The sequence below is a fragment of the Rhagoletis pomonella genome, unplaced genomic scaffold (genome assembly GCF_013731165.1).
Source record: "Rhagoletis pomonella isolate Grant_MI unplaced genomic scaffold, Rhpom_1.0 Rhpom_scaffold_00008, whole genome shotgun sequence".
Taxonomy (NCBI): Eukaryota; Metazoa; Arthropoda; class Insecta; order Diptera; family Tephritidae; genus Rhagoletis; species Rhagoletis pomonella.
In genome coordinates, this window is record NW_023458562.1 from 8,904,829 (window position 1) to 8,927,661 (window position 22,833).

The following is a 22,833-nucleotide window of genomic DNA, read 5'->3' on the forward strand; positions in this document are numbered from 1 at the left end:
GACGAACCGGCTTCGAAAACCGAGTCAAACACCCTACTATGCATGCTAAATATATTTTCACATACACATATGTATGTACATATGTACTTTCCTACATTCGTATGCACTAGGTATATATGTACATATGTATCTACAGTAAAAGTCATATCTCTTTATTCTGGGCATAAACAATTTTATGTATTTCCTTAAATTTTCTACAACATGCTGAGCAGGGATGCCATTAGGATCCAAATAGATCGGATACATTTTAAGACGAATTTTTGCAAGATACTTATTTTACCCGATCAGTAAAAATGTGGATACTTTATTAAATAGGCCAAAATTTTATATTTTCTCTAAAATTTTTTCCATTCAAAAATCGATTTTCATTAAAGATGGTGCAAAGCATTACGTTTTCTAAATGTATTAAAAATAGCTACTTAAGCGTGAAATTAAATCATTTTATTTTCTGTGAACGAAGCAATGAACATATCGAGCCCTAACCGCCAAAATAACGTAAGCGGCATTTTTTTACAATTTTCTTTTTGATGCAGAAATGCATCTAGATGTTCTAGGAATATTTCTGCATCAAAAAGAGAATAAAAAAAAATGTCGCTTACGTTATTTTGGCGGTTAGGGCTCGATATGAAGAGATCTCTCCAAAATAGGTATAAGCGCAATTGTTGCTAAAAAAGATGCTTTAAGCAAGAATATATACTCTTTCTGTAGTAATCTCTTTCATATCACATATTTTCATTTGTTAATTTAAAAAGAACCAAGATCTCAATGTAGTTTAAAACACACTGTTAAAAAAACTAAATTTGATTTATTCAAGGAAATTTGTATGAATTTTACTGAAAAGACTTTCAATAAACTCTAAAAAAATTGTGTTTATTTGCACATATAAAGTGACCAGTTGCCTCTTTTAATGTGTGCAAATTTGCATACCGTGTAATAAAACTAAACATTGCCTGTTTACTTTTACATACCACATTTGTCACGAAGAGCAAAATTACCTATAAAATGTTTAAAATATTTTAATATTTTTAGTTTGAAAATTGTTGCAATTTTAAACATTTTATATGTGTATATTTTAAAGATCTCAAGTTCAAAATAAAATCCTGGACATTTTAAACGTATATTTATACAGATTCTTGTTGAAAAATAGATACTTTTCAGTAGTAGTTTTACATGCTCCAGAGTATACAGGTACAAATATAACATATTAATTACTATTTATTATACTTACTTTGCAAAATACTTATGCACAAAAATGTAATTTATAAATTGAAAATACACATTTTTGATGTTATGAAAAATAAAAATATATATACATGTATCCAAAGTCCATAGGATAGTTTAAATTATGTCTCTCATGAAAATTATTGATTTTCTTACAAATTATTAGATGTATACGTAAAAAAAGAAAACTGGATACATTTGGATACATTTTTGGCTTGGTCAGTGATACAATTTCTTGGGACGGCGCGGCAACACTGATGCAGAGTCAGCAATTTAATTCCGCATATTTTTATGTTTACACACACACATACACGTTTTTTATAGTGTTAAGAATTTTAACTTTTATTTTTGCCTTAAAAAAAAAGCAGATATAATCGGTATTATTTGCTCAAAATTATTAAAGTCAGATTTTTTAAAGTCATGGAGGAATCACAATTTACAATGTGAGATGAGTCTAATGGTACCTTTGAAAAAGCTATAGCATAATTTTTTCACTATGCCTTTTTGATGTCAAAAATTGTAAAATAACTTTTATTTTCAGTCTCTGGATTATCGGGCAGGATCTGCAATTCACTTCCGAGTGATTTTTAACCCCTGCCAATTCGAATTCAAAGCGAGTTTGATTGAAATTCACTCGCAAGTGAATTGCAGAACCTGCCAATTAGTAAAAATCTTAAGCTTCCACCCTCATTCAAAAAAACTGGCAAATGCCACATGTAAATGCAACTTTCTGATAAATTTGAATATATGGTACATACGGGTACATACAAAAAAGTAGCATTTACATATGCAAATGCATATCTTGTAAAAGCCCGTTAGTGCTGAAAATATTATCGCACAACTCGTCCGTTAACTAAAATGTACAAGACTGAAATATTACAAAAAGTACACTGTTGTATAGTAGTCAAATTTATCAAGAAACGTACTTAAAACAACAACAACGTACGTTCGCTAGAATTTGAATTTATTTGTAGAAATTCATGACTACGCATGAATTCTTCACACAATTTTAACTCATACAGCATCAGTGTTGCCACTGCCTTAGCCTTTAAAGTAGATATCCATAATAAATCGAAAACTGTATCCAAATGTATCTGCCGAAAAGAGCGGACATTTTTACACAATACATCTATGGAAGAGAAACTCGGGGCCCCTAACAAATTTATTAACATGTAGTCAGTATTTTCCCATTATTGGTCAAGGATTTTGGAAACAAAGGCCCGTAGTTATAGTAAAAATAAAGACGGCTCTAAAGTTAATTGCAGCTTTTTGACATAATTTTCAATGGGTAATCTGTCAAAAAAGCTGCAGCTAATTGGAAGTTATAAGCTCTTACAGGCTAACCTAATATTCACGCACGCCGCCAATTTACTGTCGAAAATTTCTCATGCAGATACAAATTGTATGGGACCAACCGAAATTGAACGGCGTGCGTATGAAGATAACTCAATTTCCAATTTTTGTTCTGCGTGACATTTTGATTTGACGTTCGCTCAATGAAATCAAATGCAAACGCACGCAAGCCAATTTAGGGTGACGCAAAAAAACAAATTCGACGGCGTGCGTACCAAAACGCAAGCCGCGAATATTAGGTTAGCCTGTTAAGCAGTTATATAGAACAACAATTTTACCTAACTTCATGATTTTCTTCCTTATTTTTAGTATAGTCAAGTTATAGTTGAAAATTAGTCATCGGCATTGTTGCCAGTTTCCTTTCAAAGCTAGAAGAAGGGTTGCTAGGGATGTAAAAGTTGATACGCGGGACCCGAGAAATTGTGGAAACATCACAATTTTTTAAAGATAAATATCTCGATATTACAGTTAAATACTACAGGTCGGACAACTTTTTAAAATTTGCAAACTACTTGGTGTTATAAAATGTACGTTCATGTAGCTAAAAATCTAATTTTTCAAAATTACAAGAATAAAGGAAAATTTCTTGCTTGGAGGATGAGCAGGCAACTGTTCAAAATGAAATGTTATAATAGTACGCCAGGGTTGTGGCGGATATTCGCATTCGCAACCGGGGAGCTTCCGCATTAATTTTAACATTCGCATTCACTTTCGCTATCGCAATAATCAATGCGGAGCTTTTGCGAATGCGAATGTTGTGCAAGTGCCACGATAAAACGTATGTCTATCTGGCAAACAAAATAACAAATGGTAGCCGATATTTTTGCCTGTGGTCGTGGGAGTATTTGTGTAACAAAACTGGTCAAATGTCATATTTATCAACTTTGATAAAAATGGTTTTAAACATTTTATTTCTTAAGCTACATAAATAACCGAGCTATCAATGGGCACTCATACAAGTTCCCACTTCTACTTGACCTTTGACGTACGTCAAAGAGAACATAGTCCTTTTATTTTTTTATTTTTTTTCTGTGCTTGATATACCTGCATTGGTTTCTTTCTTTACTATGATTTTTTTGGACCAATCTTAAAAACTACTTAATAAAAGAAGAAAGTGTGCACTATAATTCTTCACGAAATTTTTATGATTTGCTTTTGATGTTACATATATTCGTTTCAATCATTGCAAATGGGGCTGTTTGGGGAATCAATGTTTAGCAAAAATTTTAATAACGGTTATTTTGTGTACTTGTCGGGCAATACTTTTTTCATAGGGATATTCATTGGATTCTTGGCTAAAAACTTTAATTAGATAAGAATTACGTAATTATCTGAGATTCAAATGGTTATAAAAAACGGAGTGCTTTTTAAAAAAAATAACAATATTCTGATCCGATTCGGCTGGCAACCACGACTTTGAAAACAAAACTTTGTTCAAAATTTTCATTCCTGAAAAATAATAATTTTTTTTCCATATACCAATTTAGCTCGCTATAAGCGCATCCGCGGATATCTAAAATTCCACATTCCCAACATCCCTGTAGCACGCACATAAATAAAAAAAACTTCCTTCAAATGTCGAGTACTTAGGAAAAAGGTATCCAAATTTACACTGAGGAAAAAAAGTATCCCTCAAAATTTAAGGTGAAAAGGTATCCATTTAAATACATATGTATCAAAACGGCAAAACTGTACAGCATCCATACTTCATGAATGCATACAATCGATTTCTACTTGGTATTTACCCTGCAGGGAGTGACGTTAGCTTATACCTAACTTTAGTCTGTTTACGCGAACACTAGTGCTAACTATTAACTGTGTATTTTGTTCGAAAAAAGCTAACTACTTTTGTGGGGCGATGGCCGCAAAAAAGTCAGACCTGGATACCTCTGCATTACATGTCAACTAACTTGTAACTAACTACTTTTGGACATAAAATATCAATAAGAAAAACAAAATATTTTTTTGTTTTTTTTACTTTTTTATTTACTTATTTATTTACTTTATTTTATTACATTTCATATTTGTTTACATATTCTGCTCTGGGTGGCCCCATATTCGAACACCGTCAGACATAACTTCAAAATGATAGTATAAAATTTCGATCTTCCTTTTATTTGTCCTGAATATGAAAAAGAATCTGCGAAGTTCAGAAAAAAAGTGTATTGAAAGTAATTTTTGTATGAGGATATTTAATAGAAACTTGTAAAGAAAACCAACTCCCGATTGCGTCTGCATGACTCCTGCACGACTTTACAATTCACTTTAAGTTGGTTTTGTCAAAGCTAATTAAAAGTGAGGTATTAATCGAAATCTCGCCAAAAAGCTAACTATAAGTTGGTTAGTTTTAACAATTGATAATTTTTCACTGCAGGGTACATACAAAAATAATATAGTACAACAATGTAAAATTATAAAATTAGGTAAATGTCGCTTTATAAAAACCACTTGCACATGCACTTAACACGAAAATTAAAAACGAGCGAAATTTTAAAATATCTGGAAAACCGTTCCATTTTCACAATGTGAGGCCATCATATTTGGATTTAGCAGAAAATTCTACACCGTATTGATGTATCGAACGCCGTGATTATGAGAATTTTTGAAAATTTGTAAAATACATAATAAAATAGAAAAATTAGGCCAATTTTTGCTATACAAAAACCACTTGAACATTTACTAAACATAAAAATAACAAAACAAGCTGTGCAGCCGCTTGAAGTTAAAGATGCAAACAATAGCTTCATATTTATATCTAGCAGGCAACGCGTTCATTTCGTAACCTGAATATTGCGAATTTTAAAAATTTCGCTACTTCAAGCAAAGGTTTCCTTTACAAGGAGTGAGCTGGTTGGGTCGACTCGTAGCTGAGCTTCGTCTATGATACGAACACTTAATTCTTGAGTAACATAAGCTGCCAACTCAAAACAGTCAAAACGCTAAAGTCGATTCAAATTCACAAAAAATAAGTAAAAAACACATAATTTTAAGACGCTTCCATTATTCGGAGGTATTAACTTATACGATTTTATTTGCATTAAAACTGTCATATTTTCCCTTCAAAATGCCGCCTCAAGTGTGTTCTTAATAAATAAAATTTATAAAAAAAAACTTTTTAATACCTATCTATTGCAAACTTTTATACAGACACGACTAAAAAGTAGAAAATAAATAAAATAAAAAACTTGTTTAATATACCACGCTTTTATAAATGGACTAAAAATTAGAAAATAATATTTCTCAGTCCCATAGACTTTGTTTTGATAACTTTTGATTTTGAAATTTTAGCAAAAGTCATTACCCTCTAGGGAAACGAACTAGTGCGGAACTGGTTCGGTTCTAGTGCGTTTGGAACCATGACTAGTACGCGTTAATTCTCTTTTGCATGCTAACGACTGGCGAATTTAACATTGCGATGTCCTAGGAAGTGTCAATTGTCCCCCGTTGCATCCCTTTGGCTCTAGTTCTGAACCAGTTCCAAATTCGACAGATGAGATCTAGTTCGTTCTGCATCCCCTTTTCTTTAGTTCCAAACCCGTTCCTAATTCGACAGATGATATCTAGTTCGATCTGCATCTATTTTTTATATGTAGTTCCCAACCTGTTATAAATTCGTCACCTTAGATATATATTTCTAATCAGGCTTGTCGAAACATTTCCCTTTTATATTAAATACAATCGGTTGAAGGAAGGACAATACCATCTCAAATGTTTAAACGCATTTATTAAAAATTTATAAACCACATTAGTAAGTAAAAAACAAAAGTGCGTTCTGCTTAAAAGTAAAAATATTAGTTCACTTTGTCTTACTTGTCTAAATTTAAGTATATTGATTTTTAAGTAAATTCAGTTCCTTTTAAGCTTATATGTATATGAAGTACTTCGAAAGTTTTTGTCGTACTTAACTTAAATAAGATATACAGTCAGTCAATAAAGTTTAGGTACAGCGAAGTTTTTATAATACGGGCAACTATTTTTTAAATATTTTATTTTTCCCTAATTTTTTATAAAAATATGGTTAGTTCTACACCAAAAACCCCAAAAATCAGAGTTCCAAACCTTATATAAAATTAAAGAAAACTCCGCAAAATAATATTATATTGCAATTTACACTCTTTAGAAAAAAGTTAAGTACGCAGTTTTTTAGCCCATTCAATTTTAGTATAACAAAGTGTAAGTTTGAGGCAGGTAGGACTTACCATTGATATTTAGCAATTTTTTTTTTGTTGTTTGGTAAGTCCTAGCTTCCTCATACTTGCACTTCATTTTACTAAAATTGAATGGGCTAAAAAACTGTAAACTCAACTTTATGTAGAGAGCGTAAATAGAAAGTGAATTATTTTAATGAAATTTTGCAGAATTTTCTTAAATTTTGCACAAGGTTTGGAACTCTGATTTTTGGGGATTTTGTTGTAGACTTGACCATATTTTTATAAAAAATGACCGAAAACTAAAATATTTAAAAAATAGTTGCCCGTATTGTTAAAAATTCGTTGTATCTAAACTTTATTGACTGACTGTATTAACGTAGCTGTGCTGGATTGCATAAAAAAAAATTAATTTGTCTTTTCTTAAAAAAAGGTAGCTCTGGTGGCTTGCATTTTTGAATAAATTTAGTGAGAAAGTGATAATTATTTTGACACTTTTTTTTTTTAAATGCCTCTTTTTCTGCAACTGGATTGCCTTTCTCAATTGTCCTTCAGGATCTTGGCCTTTGTTTATGGAATCACTAAGTATAATAATCAAACTCAACTCAAAAACTATACCAGCGTGATTACCGAAGTATCCTTTTGAGAGGTAGCCGCACCCTTATAAGAGGAATAAGACCCAAACTTTTCAGGTCAAAATTTCAGTAGGTTGATAATCTCTACGCGAAAAAATAAAAATCATAAAATAATCATTATTTGTAATCCCAAATATAAAAATCAAATAATAATTATTTCCGTTTGAGCGAAAAAATAAAACTCAATAATAAATCATAAAATAATGATTAAATGCTGATTTAAATTATTTTTCTCATAATGATTACCTTCCCTGCGTTTAAAATTTAAAATTAAATAGTTTAGTGAAAGTACCACATTTCACTGCTTTTGGACTGATGCATTACTATCGGACTGGTTCGGCTTTGGCGAAAAAGAACTAGTACTGAACTAGAAATTTGGTTCACTAGTTCGTGTTTTCCCTACAGGGTATAAACAATTTACGAGATCGAAAACGAAAACGAAAAACGTGGAGCGCATGCAATACAAAGTATTCGATTTAATTGACAATATGTGGTCAAACTACACAACATAGACTTAAAATTTCTACAGCGAATGTACAAGTTTGAGATCGATAGTAAGCGGTCGTTATTCATATACCCATATTGTACATACATACTTCATATCAATTCAGGTCTATTACATGCGCCCCACGCTGTTAATTTTCAAACTCATAAATTGTTTATAATGACTTTTGTTAGAATTTCAAAATCAAAAGTTATCAAAACAAATTCTATGGAATTGAGAAATATTATTTTCTAATTTTTAGTCAATTTATAAAAGTGTGGTATATTAAAGAAGTTTTTTTATTTTCTACTTTTTAGCCTTGTCTGTATAAAATTTTGCAATAGATATTAAAATAATTCAACTTGCATTGAAAGGAGAACAGAAGACTATGCAAGCAAAATGTTTTGTGCTCACGTTTAGTATATACATATGTACATGGCTCATTCCATCTCAAATCACCCAGGCCGGTGGGGAGTGAATTTAAGTTTGCGATAAAACTCACAGGGATTGTTCCTTGAACAATTTAAGGAGACACGTATTTTTTCTTTTTGCTCAGAAATGCGAATTTTTTCGAATGATGAATTTTTTTCTTTTTGAGTACGAACGCGTCTTTTTTCCTCTCTTAATAGCAACTTTTGATGAAATCGTTTATAACTGCCGCAAAAAAGCAAGGATTTTAACGATTTTTTTTAAATTGCAGATATTGATCTACTGAATCGATCTAGTGAACTAAACATTAGTAATTGTTTATTAATAATTAATTATTGCTTATAAACAAAAAAAATTTTTTTTTTCAAATTGCCACATCTTTTCTTTCTCTCAAACTTTTTTTTCTATTAGGGAATAGTATAAACTATTTTCAGTACAAGTAGCAATATGCTAAAATTCGTCATTTTCGAGTTATAATTTTTTTTCTTCAAATGCACTTATATGATGCTAGCAGATTTTCGTGCCAGTTGAGGGCACAAAAATTGTTGCCCATTATGACAAAATTTCCTTACTGGAAATTTTTTGAGGTTGCCCGATCAGAGCCAAAAGTTTTTCACAATTGGGCTCTAATTTTGACCCAATTGGGGCCCAATTAGCGATTTGCCCAATCTACCGAAGATTTCCCCAACCAGTGCTCACAATTTGCTCAAAGTGAATATGCATACGCAATTAAAACGTTTTTATCGTTAAAATCACACATACACACATCAAAATTCCCTACGAAAAAAAAATATTTTTTAATTTTTTTCTTGAAAAATTTTCCACATACAAATTTTATTATAAAAACAAATTAGTTTTTGAAAATATGCCATCTCAAAAAAAAAATTGGAAAAAATCACAATGGTAGCTCTGAGTATTGCGCAATAATTAAGTATAATGTTATGGGGCGCACTCTACAATAATTTGAGTTATGAATTTTTTTACACCGAATTCAGTAAAATGAGTACATTACCAATTTACAAATTTTTTAAACTTTAAAAACTGAAAATAGTTTATACTATTCCCTAATTGAGAAAAAAAAAGAGGTGGCAATTTGAAAAAAAAATTTTTTTGTTTATAAACAATAATTAATTACTCTATGCGACAGTCAAAATCGGGATGGGATGAAACCAACGGGAAATGTTATATCGGTCAAAAACAAGTTATACGTGTCCCGGCGTTTCGCTGGGTCACGCCTAGGAATCGAGATATATATATAACTATCTATATAATCAACAGTTTTGCCGGTAAAAATAAATGTATGAAGAAAAAAAATATTTTTTGCCTAAAATATTAAATTTTTTTAAAACTGTTGATTATATAGAAAAACGTTATATGAACAGATTAAAGGAATTGTAATTTTTAGTTTTTTTAAATTTTTTTGAGCAAATTCGGACTAGTGGTTCTCGAGTTATGTCAAAAAAAGACCACCAAAGGTGACAATTTCCCCTATATGATAGTTATATATATATCTCGATTCCTAGACGTGACTCAGCGAAACGCCGGGACACGTATAACTTCTTTTTTACCGATATAACTTTGCCCGATAGTTTGAACCCTTCCCGATCACTGACCCTTACCATTTGTCTAACAGTGTTATTAATAAACAATTACTGATGCTAAGTTCACTAGATCGATTCAGTAGATCAATATCTGCAATTTAAAAAAATCGTTAAAATCCTTGCTTTTTGCGGCAGTTATAAACGATTTCATCAAAAGTTGCTATTAAGAGAGGAAAAAAGACGCGTTCGTACTCAAAAAGAAAAAAATTCATTATTCGAAAAATTCGCATTTCTGAGCAAAAAGAAAAAATACGTGTCTCCTTAATTTGTTCAAGGAACAATCCCTGTGAGTTTTATCGCAAACTTAAATTCACTTTCCCCCGGCCTGGGTGGTTTGAGATGGAATGAGCCACATACATATAACAGCAATTAATTTCATTTAAAGAAATGGCGTGACGTCCATTTCCGCTGTAGCGTATGTAGTGCATATTTTTAGGCGAAATATTTAACTTCTTCTGGCGGGGCGACATCTACCTCTTGAGTCTTCTAATTGTATGTCTTCGATATGACACTTCCGACGAGGTTGATATCTAGACTAGGTTGCCATAAATACCTTTGCTATAATTATAGTATAAATGGAGGTCTGGACTAGGGATGTTGCGAATGTGAAATCTTAGACATCCGCTAACGCTCCGAACTTTTTAAAAATAATTCTTAATTCTCATTCCTTTGGCTGTTTCGGAATTTGGGGAGACTGTAACGCTATCAGCGTTTTTCGATTTTAGTTTTTGTAATTAATTTTTAATACTTTCTTCTGCGACTGGTTTGAAATTTCGTTCTAATAGCGAGCTAAATACCTAGGTGGATATGGAAAATTAATTATTATTTTCCAGCAATGAAAATTTTGAACGAAAGTCTGTTTCCATAGTCGTGTCTGCCAGCCGAATCGGATCAGAATATTCTAATTTTTTTTTTTAAACACCCCGTTTTTGATAAGCATTTGAATTATTGGAATCACGGATGATGAGGTCTCAGATAATTATGTAATTCTTACCTAATTAAAGGTCAGACTTATAGCTGTTTAATTATCTGGGCTTCGATTCCCTTTGACTTTAAATAGCAAAGAAGGGAGACTTCGGGGGACAGTTTTACCTCAGAAGTTTTTGGCCAAGGATCCCAATGAAAAAATATTGCCCGACAAGTAAACCAAATGACTGCTTTTGAAATGTTTGCTAAAAATAAATTCATAAAAAGTAAATCACGAAAATTTTGTTAAAATAACAGTGCTTAATTTCTTATTTATGTCTAGTAGTATTAATTAAAAGGACTATGTTCTGTTTGACGTACGTCAAAGGTCAAGTAGAAGTGGCTGCTTATTCATAGCTCGGTTATATAGCTTAAGAAATAGTATGTTTAAAGACACTTTTATCAAAGTTGACAAATATGACATTTGACCAGTTTTGTTACACGAATACTCCCATGTGCGGCGCCCGGGTAACACGACCACAGGCAAAAAATTTGGGCTACAATTTGTCATTTTGTTTGCCAGATATACGTTTTATCGGTGCACTTGCACAACATTCGCATTCGCAAAAGCTCCGCATTGATTATTGCGAATGCGAATGTTAAAATTTATGCGGAAGTTCCGCGGTTGCGAATGCGAGTGCGAATATTCGCAACAACCCTGGTCTGGGCATACAACATTGCAAGTTGAGAAAAGGGATTTTTAACCGACTTCCAAAAAAGGAGGAGGTTATCAGTTTGTCGGAATATATTTTTTCATTGAAGTCTTTTTTATGTATGTTACCGCATAACTTTGGACCACGTCAACCGATTTCGATAATTCTTTTTGCATCGGAAATGTAGTGTCTCATAGCTGGTCCCATACTAATCTGGTTCAGATCCGATCAGCGGATCATGAGATATATATATATATTTTTTTTTTATATGAGAGATGAAGTCGGTTTTTTTTTGCTAAAAATTACTTGTTAAAACTTTTCATTCGGACAGGTGGAAACGAGCGTTTCTAAGAATTTAATTTTGTGTAATTCTCTGTTCTTTGGAACCCCAAAGAAGAGTCTCTCAAAGTTACACCATAATCTAAAAGGGGTCCGCGACGATTTTTTATGTTTTCAGACGTTGTCATATGGAATAACTCTAAAATAAAATGAATTTCATTAAAATTTAAGTATAATAATTATTTACTATGTAAACTAAACATACTAAAAATTCCAACACATAAGTACATACACACATATGTATGAGTGCGTCATAGACGCTTATATAAGGCATTTCAGATATAACATATCGCAAACCGTCTTTAAAAGAGTCACTACTCTAAATAATATGCTCGTCAGAAAATTAGAAAAACTATTTCGTAGCGCAGATAATCATATGGGCCAGGACTACTTTACCTTAGTTTTTTTTAATAAATTATAACACAAATTTGCTCCAGCTTTTGCTGAAAGGTAAATAAATGCTTTGTGTACATTTTTAACGCATAATTTCCAAAATTCCAAATTTTGAGTTGTGACTCTTTTGAAGACGGTGTGCTATATCTTCAGTTATAGGAGTCAGTTATATGAGTCAAACGCTGTGCATTTTTAACCGACTTTCAAAAAAGGAGGAAGTTATCAGTTCGTCGGAATATTTTTTTTTTTTTTTTTTTTTTTATGTATGTTACCGCATAACTCTGGACCACGTCAACCGATTTTGATAATTCTTTTTGCATCGGAAAGGTAGTGTCTCAGAGGTGGGCCCATACTAATCTGGTTGGGATCCGATCAGTGGATCATGAGATATATATATATATATATATTTTTTTTTTATATGGGAGTTGAAGTCGGTTTTTTTTTTTGCTAAAAATTACTTGTTGATAGTACGAACTGCGATATCTTCAGTTATATGAGTCAAACGCTGTGCATTTTTGATGACGCATATAAGTACGAACTGCTGGGCCCGAATCTTGGCATTCGATATCGAACGGATCTCGAATCGAAATTTGATGTTAAGATCGCGGCATTCGACAGCGAGTGCGCTTCGCTCGTTTAAATTGTATTGTGGAGAAAACAGCTACCATTTTGTTTTATTCGATTAGAAACGAGTGATCACTCGATTCGGGCCTGTATTTGACTGACTTCAGCGAGGAGAAGAGTGTTACCATTTTGATGCTTTTAGAGCTGGATTCAGCTCATTATTTTCTCATTTAGCTCTCGAAACTCGGCTTTTCGATATCTTTATGTTATTCTATTTCGATGAATACTTAGAAAGGTTCCATTTCGAAAGCAAATGGAAAATAGACAGGTAAGAGCACACAAACTATACCGGGCAGTAATTCCAGCTCCAAGGGCTCATATAGTGTATATGGTATATATGCTGTCAGGCGGCCAAGATAGAATAGAAAAACCAAAATCTAAGCGTTGATAGAATTAACATATATGTATTTGTATCCACGGTTCGAGGGTAAATAATTCAAAAAAAGTATACAGCTTAGAAAGAAATACAACTTAGAAAGAAATACAACTTTTCAGATAAATTTCTTGAAAATATAATTCCTTGACCGTTTTGTAAAATATTTTTAGATTTTTAGTTCGTGGTCTACTTTTCTTCTCTTCTTTTTGGTCTAGTTTTCTTCTGCACTTAAATTTATAAAATTCGTTGTTTTCAATAAAGTTGCAGAAAATGTAGAAACAACTTTACGCCAATAAACGCTCAACTTAAAAAAAAATTCTCTTCATTTTAGCTACCATTAGTAAATATTATTTCACTCTTTTTTCCGAACGTTTTAGCTCCAAACGATTTTTTTTCTGGCAAAACTGGTAGGGAACTAGAGAGGCGTCTTAAAATAAAAGGTTAAATACGCGATTTTTAGCAGAAGTATGAAAGTTAATTCTCCGCCTTTTCCGAAAAACTTGAAAAGTAAACTTTTCATAACAACTCCGTTTTCATTGTAATTGTTTCGCAAATATATATACATATACTACTATGTATTAATGTACGTATTTATACTTTTTTAAAAGCAATTTAAAAAGAACTTTTTTACCAACTACAATTGTATAAATTCCTGGCAAGTCAATTGTCCGACTCTGAATATGATTTCAGTTACTTTCAAATACATTTTGTTTAAAGAAATTCAAAGTCAGTATTGCTCGTTTTAATACGCTTTCGTTCTGCACTTCACAGATGATTTTTCATAGATCGCAGGCACAAAAAAAAGAATAATATCTTTATTAATATTCATTTTAATATGCTTCGTCAGACGGCAATCGAACCCAGAACCTCCAGATACATAACAAACAATAGCGATAGTATGTAAATGTGTTTTTCATAAGTCAATTGTCCGACTATGTACATATCGCACACCGTCTTCAAAAGAGTCACAACTCAAAATAATACGTTTATCAGTAAATGCGAAAAACTATTTCTTAGCACATGGCAAGGGCTACTTTATCTTAGTTTTTTTTAACAAATTGAAACAAAAATTTGCTCCAGATTTTGCTGAAAGGTAAATAAAAGCTCTGCGTACATTTTTAGCGCATAATCTCAAAAATGCCAAATTTTGAGTTGTGACTCTTTTGAAGACGGTGTGCGATATGTATGTATACATATGTATATTAAAACTACTTCAACATCATTTTGCTTATAGGAGTCAGTGGCCGAAATGCCGCATTTGTTTCAAAGTAATTTATTTTCAAATGCTTTTACAATTGGTTAGTTTTTGAGACTGTCTGCTCTGTGTATTCCAACGGGGTACATATGTATATGTATATTTTGTAGATGCACAAGAAGTGCGACTAAACTTGATTTCTCCAAAACCAAACCAGGTTTATTCCAGCTTATTTCCCGTCTCATTTCTGCCAATACAAAAATATGAAATGTAAACAAAAATAAAAATTTCGCAAGCCGAAGTAAAAGACACTGGTTCATTTAAGTACAAAGGGAATATAGAATATATGTAGGCATGCTCGGCGTGTTCTCTTGCTTTGTTTGCACAGATATCATGTGAGTTTTAAGGTGACGATGTTATTTTTCGAAAATTTGTATAAGGAAATCGCAATGTATTGGTTTCACTTTATGTTCTGGTAACAGTAAAAAGCTAAACTCGTATTTTCACACTTACACTTTAGACAAATTTATAGGAAAAAATCACTACAACACGTTACGTACAGGTAAACAAACAAACCACCTGAGAGATCTTATACTCTACTAAATCGTAACCGACTAAGCGCAAACGCTACTGTTTCCGACAGCAGTTTTATGGCGAATACAAACGGCTGAGTTGATCATGCAGAGTATACCAAAAGAAGCGTTGCGTCAGTTTCATGTAGAGAGCAGTAAAGTTAACGAGAGAACTATAGGGAAATCAGTGGAGTCAGTGTTGCCATTTTGTTACTTTTGGAGCTAGATTTAGCTCTTTATTTTTCTATTTAGCTCCCAGCTCTTTTACCTCTTTTCAAATTTATCTAGAACTTTTTTAACTCCAGAAAGTTTTAGTTGTATTTGGTATATATAAGCCAAAACTAAAGCGTTGATAAAATGGAAAATTTCGAGATGCAGTGTATCCACCATTAACTCTTTGATCTAGGTTAAATAATTCAAAAATTAATTAGAAGAAAATCCTTTTTCTGATAGAGCGATTTTGTTTTAACTTACTAATTTTACCTTTATGGAGAGCTGGAAGTAAAACTTTCCAGAAAAATTTTGTGAAGAAATTATTATATTCAAATATCTGAAATTACAGACTTTAACAGTTTGTAAAGAATTTTTAGTTCACTATTATTAGTGCCATAGCAACGAATTCGAAATATGTGCACCTTATTTTGGGTTTAAAAGATTTTTTCAGCACTTAAACTTATAAAATTCGTTGGTTTTATTTGAACTGCCGAAAATGTAAAAACAACCTTACGTCAATAAGTGCTCAACCTTAAACAAAAAATTGTAGCTCTTCATTTTAGCTAGTATTAGTATTATTTAGCTCATTTTACGACCGTTTTAGCTCCAAACAAAATTTTTCTCTGGCAACACTGGTGTAGTATATGTATGTACACTGCAGTAAAATTTAAAGACGGTCTGTTAAAGCGCTAGTTCCGCCTTATGGTCTGATTATGCATACTTCGCATAACTTCACACAACTTCGCATAAACTTCAAACTGTAATTTCGTATGTACTTTGTATGTATTTTGTATGTATTCCATTACCCAGAAATTAGCAGAACTTTTAAAAACTTAGCCATCTGTTGAGTTTAGATTTTGCTTCTCATTTTCTTAAGTTACACTTTTAGTGCTCTGGTACAAATGGTTGTGCGAAGTTATGCGAAGTATGCATAATCAGACCTTTATACATTTCAGAACCAGTGTTGCCGTTTTAGCCCTTTGGTGGCTAGATTTAGCTACCACATACTCTTTTTGGCAACATGAATTTAAAATTGCCCCTAGCCCTTTTTTTAGCACTTCGGAGAATTTATTCATACTTGGCATGGAAAAGTTGTATATGCTTAATTTGATCTCATTTTTTTCATTTATGTAAGAGATGAGTTTTTAAACTAAGAAATAGATATATACATATATGTATTGTATGTTCCTTACGTTTTTATACATACATACATACATAGTGTTAGGGCTGTTAACTTATCTATTAACGATGTAACTATAGTTTAAAATAGATAAGTTTACAGCTTAATGCTTAATTATTATGCTTAATTTGTTAAATGGCCCATCAAGTCGATTGACCGTGTACGTTCTTGTGGTGTGATTGAACCGGCCCTGGTGCGACTTCAAAAACTATTGGAAAATTTAATGATTGTACCAGCATGCTGGTGTCGTGAGTGGTGAAATTAGCTGAACTTTCTAAGCAATAAGTATTTTGGCGGAAATTTCTTGCACTATATGAGTCGGCCGCTGTGGCGTAGTGGTAAGCAGTGCGCGCTTCCACTCCGCAGCACCTGGGTTCAAGTCCTGGTCAAAGCAACATCGCAAAAAAATATAGAAAAAAGGGTTTTCTTAACAGCGGTCGTCCCTCGGCAGGCAATGGCAAAGCTCCGAGTGTATTTCTGCCATGAAAAACAGCTTCTCATAAAAATACAATCGCAGTTCGGAGTCGGCGTAAAACTACACGTGAAAACATCGATGTTCCCACATCAAATATCGATGTTAAAAAACATCGGTTATAAAAACGATACATCGATGTTTTACCGATGTTTTAATTTCTCATCTACTACACGAGATAAAATGTAGCCTGAAATATTTTTTAAACTCGAAAGGACTAGATTCACATATCCGCTACAAACCACAACTTTATACAAAACTTTGAAAAATTCAACACATTTTTATATTAATTTTGCATTTTTTATTCGAATTTTTAGAAAGAGCCGCTAAAAATCGCCTTGATATTTAACGAATTGGTTTTGCACATTTTACATTATAACAGTAGATTTCTTGTAGAATTAAATGCGAAGGACCTTTTGCAAACAAAATGAAAAAAATCAACGTCAGTTATTATAAATTGCACCTTTTATGTGAAAAAAACCGCTAAAGCCGCCAAAGAAAAATCACTAAAAATCTAAGCGATTTTTAGCCGCTTAAAACTTGAACCTGTTTTATTAAATTACCTACCCAGAATTTTTTAAAATATTCAGACTAAAAAATTTAAAGTTTAGAAGAAAATTTGTTAGATTTTTGAACCACATTTTTATAAAAAAAAATTTAACTTAAAAAACGACAAATATTGAACAAAACTCAGCATGCACTCACGTTTGATCGCCAGTGTATGTATGTACACATAGAAACTTCCTTCAAGCAGCATATTTCAATACAAGTATAAGTAGGTTGCTATAATTATGATGTATCTTAAATATGAATGTAAATCTTATTTATTTAAGCTTTGATAATCTAGCCCCCAAAAGCCTGCTTCTATCCTGAATGATGGTTCCACCGGCGTCGGAGCACAGTATATACAGTAATAAACCTTTTTGAGTACTCCTCGGGGGTAAAATCTGATCAGGGTTGATAATGAGAAGGAGCATGGATTTTGCCGATTCAGAGTTGCATACAAATTTAATGTGGTATGCAAGGTAGCAACAACCGTACTATGGCAGAGTGGCACAGGTAATTTTGTAAACAAACACTTTTCTTATAATTATAAGAGATAATTGCAATTTTTTGCAATATTCCGGTATCCAGCGTGTAGCCAGAGGCAGTGGCATGTGAGCCTCACTAAAATCTACTCATCATGTTGGAGTAGCCGTGGGTAACACAGTGCGGCGCCGCGCCATTGCGCTGATACCGAGAGCTGAGTTACTGGCGCCGATACCGATTGTCACAACTCAGTGACGCAATGGCGCCAGCAACACCGGAACACTGACAACACCGGGCGGCGCAAAGAACACACAAAGGCGAAGTTTCACTTGTAAAATGTGCAGCACAAGGCGAATTTTTACAAGGTGGTGTTGCTAAAACTACCCGCGGTCCTTCTGAATGTGAACATTATGTGTTTGTTGTATTTTTGGGTTTTGAACTTGGGTATACTTGAGTTGTTTTTGCCCAACCGATACCACCTTTTATTGATTCACCTTAGTTCAACACCGGAACTCTGACAACACCAGGTGTCGCAAAGAACCAGCAAAGAACACCCGAAATAGAAGGGATGTGTAGCACAAGGCGAATTTAGACAAGGTGGTGTTGCTAGAATTCGTCGCGGTCCTTCTGAATGTGAAAATGATGGGTTTGTGTAGTTTTGGGTTTTGAACTTGGGTATACTTGAGTTTTTTTCTCAACCGATATAACCTTGTATTAATTCACTTTGGTGCAGCGTGCAGCATTAAAGGAAATGAGCTTTAGCCTGAAGAAGCGCCGTTGCGCCAACACACTGTGCTGATTCCGACAGTGGCGCTGGAGTTGGTGTGTCAGCGCCAAAAAAATTGCGCCGTTACCCAGGCCTATGTTGGAGCAGCTCCGGGTAATGGACCATTGAATGTGCTGGCTGAACTTATGACCACCATAACCTTCGGAGTCTCCAGCAAATGCGAGTCCTGAGTTTATACGGTGGTCATTCATAGCAATTACTCTTGTATGTGTGTATGATTCATATTTGTGAATTCTATACTTTGATTTTGAGTATCTTTGAGGAGCTCCGGGTAATGGTCGCTCAAACTTGGGTGTGCTTAATGAGCTCTCTGGCCGGATGCGCTGGCAGGCTTTAGAGTCTCTATAACAATACCAACCTTGATTTGTTTTGGAATAAAGACTTAAATATATTCGGAAATTTTGAATATTCCATGATAAATTCACAAATTTCACGTTTTTCATAAAAATATAATCTTACAATGGATATTTTATTGATTTTAAATTTACATTTAAGAAAACTCCATCCAGTGCTATAATTACGATTTGAGTTTCCAGTTTAAAGAAACACAGGCAATAATTATGTACTTTACTATATATATTATTCTTAATTAAGCATTGATATTATGTTTAACCTACATTTTGTTCATAAATAACACTATTATATATGTATATTTTATCCTCGAAAAGAACTTTTTATGATCATTACAAGAATTTCCCCACAGTAAGTGTTGACGTGCTCGCAAAACGAAAATGCTGCACACAACCCAAAAGTACTCCTCGGGGACCAATTGGTGAAAAACTGCGAAAAGGTTTATTACTGTATATACTTTGCTTCCGAGAACAAGCGCTCGCTTGCCACTGGTCGTTTGACATAATACGAACGGAGTGAATGAACGATGTCGATGTTTTGCACGGGGGGGGGGGTGAAATAACACAAACGGCAATAACGCAACATTTGCTTAATTTCACTTTTAAATGGGAAATATTACCAAAATCTGAGTTTTGCTTTATTTCCAACAAAGGTTGGAAATAAAACAAATTTTGCCTTATTTCCCATTGCTTATTTATACTATTTGTAAAAAAAAAAAAAACAGTTTACTGACAGAAGGAAAAAGAACTTTGTTTATTCCAAAAATACAATTAAACCAAGGCACATTGAACAGGTAATATCAGTATAGCAGCTTATTTGATTTTTTTCAAATTATTTGTTCTCGAAAATGTCAAACATTTTACATTTCTTCTCACAAAAATTCTAAATTGTTAAAATCTATTTGCATGTGAAACATTTTCCATACAAAACCAGCGATTAAATAGCAGCTTTTGGAAAGCTCGCCCAACTCAGCAGCACAACCGCTGATTACTGGGCCTGGCACAGGATAGATCAATGCTTCGAGAAGCGAACCAATTTACTAAGAAAGAAAGTTGCAACAATTTTCATTTTTTCAATTTAAATTCTTTACCTTTTTCGTATTTCGCATGGCATGCTTGGATTTAGAAGAAAAAAATCAGAAAATTTTTGGCACCTTCGACACCAGAAGCAACAACAAAATACAGGCAAATGTTGTGTTTGCTCAAATGCTCTAAACCTGTTTGATAGACCTTGAATTAAACAAAAAATGTGATATAATTCATATGAAAAAAGTAATATTCACAAAATATTTTTACTTATGAAAAGTCTAACGAAATATAGGAAAAGCATCGTCTTTAAAAACTGCTCCGCATATTGGACATAGCGCTTTTGTATCAATTTTTTCTGCATGCTTTTTAATATGTTAAAAACATTGCTGGAAAACCTTAAAATGTTTGCATGGAACCGTGTCGCAATAAACAGATGAAGTAATAAAACGGCTTTCTCGCTTTATTTTCGGACATTCGGCTGCCTTATAGTCACATTTTATAGGCAAATTTTCAAATAAAGCAGCGGCACCTGGTAAACTCCACTATGGGTGGGATGCATGCAATAACACCATACACAATAATTCCCATTACTTGGACATTAAAAAGCAGTTTCAGAAATGAACTAGTGTTATTTTATAATTTTTCCTTTTTCTAAACGATTATAATGCCACCAGTACATAATTGAGAAGGGAGGGGAGGGGCGGAGGACGCGAGCGCGGACAACCGCGACGCCGGGCACTTTCGAAATTGTATACTTACAAATCCGTCCATTTAACTTGTTAATGTACTACTTTTTGTCAAATGTAACTGGGTGACTACCTACATATGTGCACTATTTTGCTTTATTCCTCAAATTGTTAAGTATAAAAGTTTTTCATAACTTCAACGAGAAATAAAGAAGAAGAGAAAATAAAGCAAATGAATGTGAAATAACACAAATTTGCGTTATTGCCGTTTGTGTTATTTCACCCCCCGTTTTGCACTTTTCTAGTCGATGCATCGTTTGCATCCCTATGCGTACACCATTTCTTTTTGAAGTATTCACAATATGTTAAGAGTTAAAATTTGTTTATTATTTTATAGAAAAAACTGCTTAAAACAAAATCATATAAACCGTGTTTTTTCAACTTTATACAAACCTTTTAATCAGATTTAAAAAAAATAAACAAAAGTGGTAAACAATCTCACTATGTCTCATATTATTCCATAAACCATTTAAATTCAAATTCTTAACTGTGCTGCTAACTTGATAGAACTCTAAAAACTGTTCAAATTTCAAACTTTTTAATCAGAGTTTTTTTTATAAATATTTTGGTTAGTGTAGTATCGTGTAATCTTGCATCTTAAACGAAAATATTTAAATAGGAGAATACCTTCAAAAGCGTGTGTAGAAAGAGTTATAAAAAATCAACGCGATTAATTATACTAAAATTTAATGGGCTATAGAACTGCGTACTTATAAACTCTGATTTAAAATGAAGAAGTTTTTATATATATTTATATATTTATGTTATATCTAATACTTATGAGCCATCCTTGAATAAAAAATTTACGAAAAATATTTAGCATGAAAACCATTGTGAATATTCAACATTCTATATATTCTTAATTCGATGCCGGAGGGAGGGTCTATGTATTACATTTCAATACATTTAATACAGTTTAGCGATGAGTTATCACAAATAAGCATTCAGTATATCACCGTTTTTATCATTCTTCACACAACTTAGTTTAGATTTTTAATTATAAGTAACACAGAAATACCCATTATACGTAACATATATAAATTATTTTTAAGAATGACGGTTTTAGAAAATGAAGGTATAACTGACACTTTATGTTCCTAATTTTAAAGCACAGTTTGCCTCAAAAAGTAAATTAGTGCAAAACAAATAGCTATTTAAACCTAAAATGAAGTATTTTTTATTTACAAAATTGTATGCGTGCTAATTTAAAGAAAAGGCTCTATACTATACTTCTTAGAACTACTTAGCTCAAAACTAACCAAATTTTATCTAGCCCGAAGGTGAACTATCTAGGAACTGTTGTTATATGAACTGTCTCAGTACCATCTAAGCTAGAGCCAGCTCAGAACAAGTTCAAAAGATCTGCAGAGGGTGACAATTGTCACTTCGTAGGACATCGCCATGTTAAAAAAGACAGTTGAAAGCATTGGTTTGGGATAGATGAAGAACCAGTACCGTCCCTTTTCAGGCTAGCTCCGCGCAAGTTCGGAACCAGTTTGATTTGCTGCAGGGTCCATTTATACATATATACATAGTACATACATATGTATATCAGTGGGACCTTTTTTACCACGAAAAGATGCATCGCAGTGTAAGTGAGCGGGTTATGTATAGCGGCGATGCGTAGGGCGATACACTACTTTCTACATTACCAAACATTCAATTTTTCGACTGGGAGGCGATAGAAGAAATAATGTGCAGTTTTAAAGCCACAAACAAAAAAAAAGTTTTAGAACAAATTTTAGTATGTCTTTTTTCCACGTTGCCGTAGCCAAATGGTTGCGCGTTCGACTACCCACTTGGTGGTTCCACTACCAACTTGGCGACTTCAAATTCTGGGACACGGATGCTTTTCTTCTTTTGTTTTTTTTAACCGACTTCCAAAAAAGGAGAAGGTTATGTTACCGCATAACTTTGGACCACGTCAACCGATTTCGATAATTCTTTTTGTATCTGGTTAAGAACCGATCAGTGGATCATGAGATATATATATATATATATATATATATATATATATATTTTTTTTTTTATATGAGAG

General features: G+C 32.9%; 1 protein-coding gene across 10 annotated transcripts in view; it reads right to left on the reverse strand.

Annotated features, from left to right (window-relative positions):
- The window catches only part of LOC118744139 (PDZ and LIM domain protein Zasp), a 261,367-nt gene extending 246,276 nt beyond the window's left edge, over window positions 1-15,091 (reverse strand). For 4 of the 10 annotated variants that reach the window (XM_036476913.1, XM_036476912.1, XM_036476916.1 and 1 more), the window contains exon 1: window positions 14,931-15,089. The gene's annotated coding sequence lies outside the window, so the exon portion shown is untranslated. Of the gene's footprint in view, window positions 1-14,930 lie in introns of all 10 variants that reach the window. The other 6 variants (XM_036476901.1, XM_036476900.1, XM_036476914.1 and 3 more) reach the window with 4 other exon arrangements.
- Between the last annotated feature and the right edge of the window lie 7,742 nt (window positions 15,092-22,833).